Source organism: Dipodomys ordii, unplaced genomic scaffold (assembly GCF_000151885.1).
Source record: "Dipodomys ordii isolate 6190 unplaced genomic scaffold, Dord_2.0 Scaffold26, whole genome shotgun sequence".
Classification (NCBI taxonomy): Eukaryota; Metazoa; Chordata; class Mammalia; order Rodentia; family Heteromyidae; genus Dipodomys; species Dipodomys ordii.
The window spans coordinates 11,974,922-11,980,867 of NW_012267242.1; the positions used below are offsets into that span (position 1 = coordinate 11,974,922).

General features: G+C 51.4%; 1 protein-coding gene across 1 annotated transcript in view; it reads left to right on the forward strand.

The window, feature by feature from the left end:
• Positions 1–5,467: 5,467 nt before the first annotated feature.
• The window catches only part of Znf687 (zinc finger protein 687), a 17,696-nt gene continuing 17,217 nt past the window's right edge, over positions 5,468–5,946 (forward strand). Inside the window, exon 1 of the mRNA XM_013015231.1 lies at positions 5,468–5,562. The gene's annotated coding sequence lies outside the window, so the exon portion shown is untranslated. The remainder of the gene's footprint in view (positions 5,563–5,946) is intronic.

A 5,946-nucleotide genomic window follows, 5' to 3' on the forward strand; every position in this document is an offset into this window, starting at 1 on the left:
ACTTCCGGTTTTCTGATGGTTTATTGGAGATAGGAGTCTCACGGTCTCTCCTGCCCGGGCTGGCTTTGAACCGCCATCCTCAGATCTCAGCCTCCTGAGTAGCTAGGATTACAGGCGTGAGCCACCAGCGCCCGGCTTCCCTGAGCTTTTTTGCACAAGATTAGTGCTCTAGGAGCTGGGAAGGTGGCTCAGTGGTAGATTGCTTGCCTTGCATGCATGAGGCCCTGGGTTCGATTCCTCAGCACCACATAAGCAAAAAGAAAAAGCTGGAAGTGTTGCTGTGGTTCAGATGGTAGAGTGCTAGCCTTGAGCTGAAGAGCTGAGGGACAGTGCCCAGGCCCAGAGTTCAGGCCCCACGACCGGACCCAAAACAAACAAACAAACAAACTATATGAGGACAGGGTTGACATACTTGTCATCCCAGTGCTTTTTTTTTTGGGGGGGGGGGATACTGGGATTTGAACCAACGTCCTCACACTTCATTTGGTTTGCTTGCTAGACTGATGTTCTACCCTTGAGCCACACCTCCAGCCTTGCTTTTTGATGGTTATTTTTTGTTTGTTTTTTTTGGTCGGTCATGGGGCTTGAACTCTGAGCCTGGGCACTGTCCCTGAGCTCTTCAGCTCAAGGCAAGCACTCTACCACTTGAACCACAGCAGGACTTCTGGTTTTCTGGTGGTTCATTGGAGATGAGTTTCATGGACTTTCCTGCCCAGGCTAGCTTTGAAAGGTGATCCTCAGATCTCAGCCTCCTCAGTAGCTAGGATTACAGGCGTGAGCCACCAAGTGCCCAGCTTTGCTGGTTATTTTTGAGATGGAAGTTTTGTGGACTTTTCTGTCTTGTTTGGCCTTAAACATCAATCCTCCAGGTCTTAGCTTCCTGAGGGACTAGGATTACAGGTGTGTGCTACCAAGGTCTGGCTTCATCCTAATACTATTTCTAAAAATGGCTGTGTGTGTGTGTTAAAATCCTGCACTCTAACACTTGAGATATGTCTCCAGAAATCTCGTGAGAGAGGCGGGAGGGTCATGAGTTTGAGAGGCCTTTCTAGACTACCAAGTGAGATTGCCTCAAAACCCCAAACAACAACAACAACCAAGACAACAAACGTTGCTTGAGTGAAGCATCTGGCATATAACTCTCCTTATACATATTTGTACCCTGTCTTTATCACCTTCCAGAAGCTTCTGATATTGTGATTTCTGTTTTCCAGGTTTTTTTTTTTTTCTTTCACCAATTCTGGGGCTTGAACTCAGGGCCTGGGCACTGTCCCTCAGCTCTTCAGCTCAAGGCTAGCGCTCTACCACTTGAGCTACAGTGCCACTTCCGGTTTTCTGGTGGTTTATTGGAGATAAGAGTTTACAGACTTTCCTGCCTGGGCTGGCTTTGAACCGCGATCCTCTGATCTCAGCCTCCTAAGTAGCTAGGATCACAGGCGTGAGCTACCGGTGCCTGGCTACTTCTGGCTTTTTCTGTGTATGTGGTACTGAGGAATTGAACCCAGGGCTTCATGCATGCTAGGCAAGCACTCTACCACTGAACCACCTTCCCAGCCTCCCTGTATTTCTCAAGTGCTGTGGATGCAGCATGTGCTGAGCAAGTGCTGTCATTGAACCACATTCTTCCTGAGTACTGAGTTCATCTGTCTTTTTGATGGCTTCCTATCCCACTCTGAGAAAATGCCAAATACCTTCCAATAGCCCCCGATCACCCTGTGACCTGACTTAGCCGTCCTACCTGCTGATTTCTTTGGATCCTACTTGCAGCTGGGAACCTTTGTAACTCTCCTTCCTTTCTGTAATGTTTGTGACCCAGTGAGCATGGCTCACTCCCTCACTTTGGGTCTATTTATCACTATCGTATCAGAAAGGCCTTCATTCATCCACCCTATCTTACATTACAACCCTCCCAAAGTTCCTGTCTTCTTCCTGCTTTGAAATACTGCTGTTAAAATAATATACTTTGCTTGTTGGAACCATTTAAGTTTATAGAAAAATTCTTGTCTGTTTTGTTCATTCCAATGTCTGAAATAGTGCTTAACTATTGTTAAATATTGGTAGCATTGAAGTATTTTCTTTTCTTTTTTCTTTCGTTCTTTTTTTTTTTTTTTTTTGGCCAGTTGTGGGGCCTGAACTCTGAGCTGAGCCTGGGCCTGTCCCTCAGCTCTTCAGCTCAAGGCTAGCATTCTACCACTTGAGCCACAGTGCCACTTCCAGCTTTTTCTGCTTATGTGGTTCTGAGGAATCAAACCTAGGGCTTCATGCATGCAAGACAAGGACTCTACCACTGCGCCACCTTCCCAACCCCTTTCTTTCTTTTCTTTTCTTCTTTCTTTTCTTTTTTTTGGTCATGGGGCTTGAACTCTGGGCTTGGGCGCTGTCCCTCAGCTCTTCAGCTCAAGGCTAGCACTCTACCACTTGGGCTACAGCGCCACTTCTGGTTTTCTGGTGGTTTATTGGAGATAAGAGTTTCACAGACTTTCTTCCCCCGGCTGGCTTTGAACCTTGATGCTCAGATCTCAGTCTCCTGAGTAGCTAGGATTACAGGCGTGAGCCACCAGGGCCCGGCTCCCTTTCTTTCTTTTTTTTTGGGTCCGGTTATGGGGCCTGAACTCTGGGCTTGGGCACTGTCCCTCAGCTCTTCAGCTCAAGGCTAGCGCTCTACCACTTGAGCCACAGCGCCACTTCCTGCTTTTTTCTTATGTGGTGCTGAGGAATTGAACCCAGGGCCTCATGCATGTAAGGCAAGCACTCTACTACTGAGCTACCTTCCCAGCCCCCTCTTTCTTTTCTTTCTTTCTTTTTTGTCGGCCATGGGACTTGAATTCAGGGCTTGGGTGCTGTCCCTGAGCTATTTATTTATTTACTTATTTATTTTTGCCAGTCCTGGAGCTTATACTCAGGGCCTGGGCACTGTCCCTGAGCTTTTTTTTTTTTTTGCTCAAGGCTAGCACTCTACCTCTTGAGCCACAGTGCTAGTTCTGGCTTTTTCTGTGTATGTGGTACTGAGTAATTGAACCCAGGACTTTATGCATGCTAGGCAAGCATTCTACCACTAAGCCACATTCCCAGCCCCAGTCCCTAAACTCTTTTGCTTAAGGCTAGCACTCTACCACTTGGAGCCATGGCTATTTGAGCCATTTCCAGTTTTCTGGTGGTTAACTGGAGATAAGAATCTCATGGACTTTCCTACCTGGGCTGGTTTGAATCCCAATCCTCAGATCTCAGCTTCCTGAGTAGCTAGGATTACAGGCATGAACCACCAGTGCCCAGCTTAAAATATTTATTAAATGAATGAATAATGTATTTAATTAAAGATCAAACTTCTGTCTAAAACCCTCTTAGCAAGGGACCCTTAAAAAATTTAGTGTTTGGGGCTGGGAACGTAGCTTAGTGGTAGAGTGTTTGCCTAGCATGCATGAAACCCTGGGTTCAATTCCTCAGTACCACATAAATGGAAAAGGCTAGAAGTGGTGCTGTAGCTCAAGTGGTAGAGTGCTAGCCTTGAGCAAAAGCTCAGGGACAGTGTCCAGGCCCTGAATTCAAGTCCCAGGACTGGAAAAAAAAAATTGTGTTTACCTTACTTTACTGCCTTTAACTAGGCCTAACCTTGCCTGCCTGTGCCTCTGTCTCCTTCTCAGTAAGATGGATATACTAACAATGCCTCTGTAGGGGTTGTGGTAAGAATTAAATGGATTAATATATACAATGTTCTAATCATAGGTCCTTGCATATAGCACAGTGCTATATGGTAGAGTTCATATAGTAGAGTGCTAGCCTTGAGCTGAAGAGCTGAGGGACAGCGCCCAGGCCCAGAGTTCAGGCCCCACGACCGACAAAAAAAAAAAATCTCACCAGGTGGATATTATAATCTCCATTTTATCCATGAGAATATAGGCTCCGGGAAGTCGAGTAACTTGCCCAAAATGGTCATATGGTAAATGATGTCCCCATCTAGCAGCCCTGTTACACAATTCCATGCACTTTTTTCCCCCCAGTCCTGGGGCTTTGACCCTGGGCCTGGGCACTGTCCCTGAGCTTTTGCTCAAGGCTAGCACTCTACCCCTTGAGCCACAGGACCATTCTGGCTTTTTGTGTTTATGTGGCACTGAGGAATCGAACCCAGGACTTCAAGCATGCTAGGCAAGCACTCTACCGCTAGGCCCTCCGTGCAGCCATGTAAACTCCGTATGCCCCTGAGAATTCGGTCAAGCGTCCATGGACCCAGGGCACGTGACAGATCTCCTTAGACGACACAGTTCAGTGGTGGAGCGCCTGCTCTTGCGGGCTCTGGGCGGTGGATTCCAACCGTATCCCTGTAAAAGGCAAAAGAAAAAGTACAAACGTAAACCCTCAGGCCGGCGAGCCGCGGCAGGGGCGGCGGGCTGCGGAGGAGCGGGTGAGCCCACGGCGAGCGCCAGGCGGCACGCTGCAACTGCAGATGGACCTGCCAATGCGTGCGGGCTAGGGGGCGGCGCTGGCCGGCGCGTCATCTTACGGTAGCCCCGCCCCGCCACGCCCCCAGGGGGTGGGGCAACGCAGCGCGGGAAAGCTTAACGCGGATCCCAGCCTCTCATTCGTGCTGGAGGAGGGGGGTAAGAGAACTCTTAAATGGAAGTGGGGTCCCTGCCTTCCCGGGCTTAGGAGGCGCATCGGTAAGCGTTCTCTAGATCCCTTTGGAAATGGTCCAGGCCACGTCACCTCCCCAACTTCCGGTCCGCAAGCCGGTCCTCGCTCCAGATCCCGGTTCTTTCCACACTCCACCCCAAGCCCAGTCCAAGGTCTAAGGCAAAGGCAGGAGCTACCCTGCCGGAGGAGCTAACCTTCCCAGATTTTAAAACGATTCAGAGGGAAGAACGCGAGGCGTTGGTCAGCCGGATGACGTAATACTTGGGGTGGCGTCTCACTTAGGGACAACTGCACAGCTTCGCGGACATGGAGGCTTAGCTTGAGGCATACACAGGTCCAAGCATCTAGGTTCCACCTGGAGTCGCTGAGGTTCTCAGAGCTCACCACCCAGAAGCGAAGAGTTCCTTAAATTTGCATAAGTGAACCACTGCTCCCAGCTTCGAGCGGCCAATAGGAGTGAGGCTCAGGAGGACACGCACCTGGCTAGTCACCCCTCGCGTCCGAAAGCCGAGAATCTGGCTGGCTTCTTCTTGAGCGACAGATCTGCCGCCCAATCGCTTTTGAGATGCTCAGAGAGGGCAGGTGGATTCCGGAGCAGCCAATGGGAAGAGGGTTCTTCAGAAGGCCTAGGCCTCTGGCCCAATGAGAATAGGAGGACTGTGCAGGGCTAGTTCCGAACGGCAGTACTTAAGACCAACCCAGCGCGGAGATGGGAAGGGCGTAGGAATGAGTGACGGAGAGACTAGCCAATGGCGAGTATGAAAGCGGGCAGCACTGTCCAGGAGCGCGGAGGGAGCCGAGGGAGAGAGGAGGCCGAACCGGAGAGAAGCAGGAAGTAGCGGTGGCCGCGGGGAGGGCGGCGGCGACGGCAGTGGTGGCGGCTGTAGCAAGGTAGAAACCGTCGGGTCTCAGCCTGCACTGGGAGCGGAGCAAGTAAGCGTGCCTGGGGTAAATACCCGCCCTTGGCTCCGCCCCCTGGGGGGGCGGGTAAATGCCCCCGCCCCTCCCCCACTTGGCCCAACTACACCCCCCCTCCGCGCTGCCCCCCTGGGGCGTCTTCTAGGAAGGCCCCGACACCGCCTTCAGCACCTGGGGCGGATGGTCCAAACTCTCAGCTTGTTGCAAGCAGTCCCTAGCCAGGTAAATGTGGAAGGAGGGCCAGGGACCCCCAAGTCCCGGCGCCCCACAGTCGTAGAGGCAATGAAGTGCAGTCCGGGGACTGCGGGCTGCGGGATGTCGCGACCTAAAATGGTGTCCGTGCCCGGGGATGGGGGCGGGGGAGCCGCGCCGGGCTCGCGCCGAGCCTGCATCCCAACT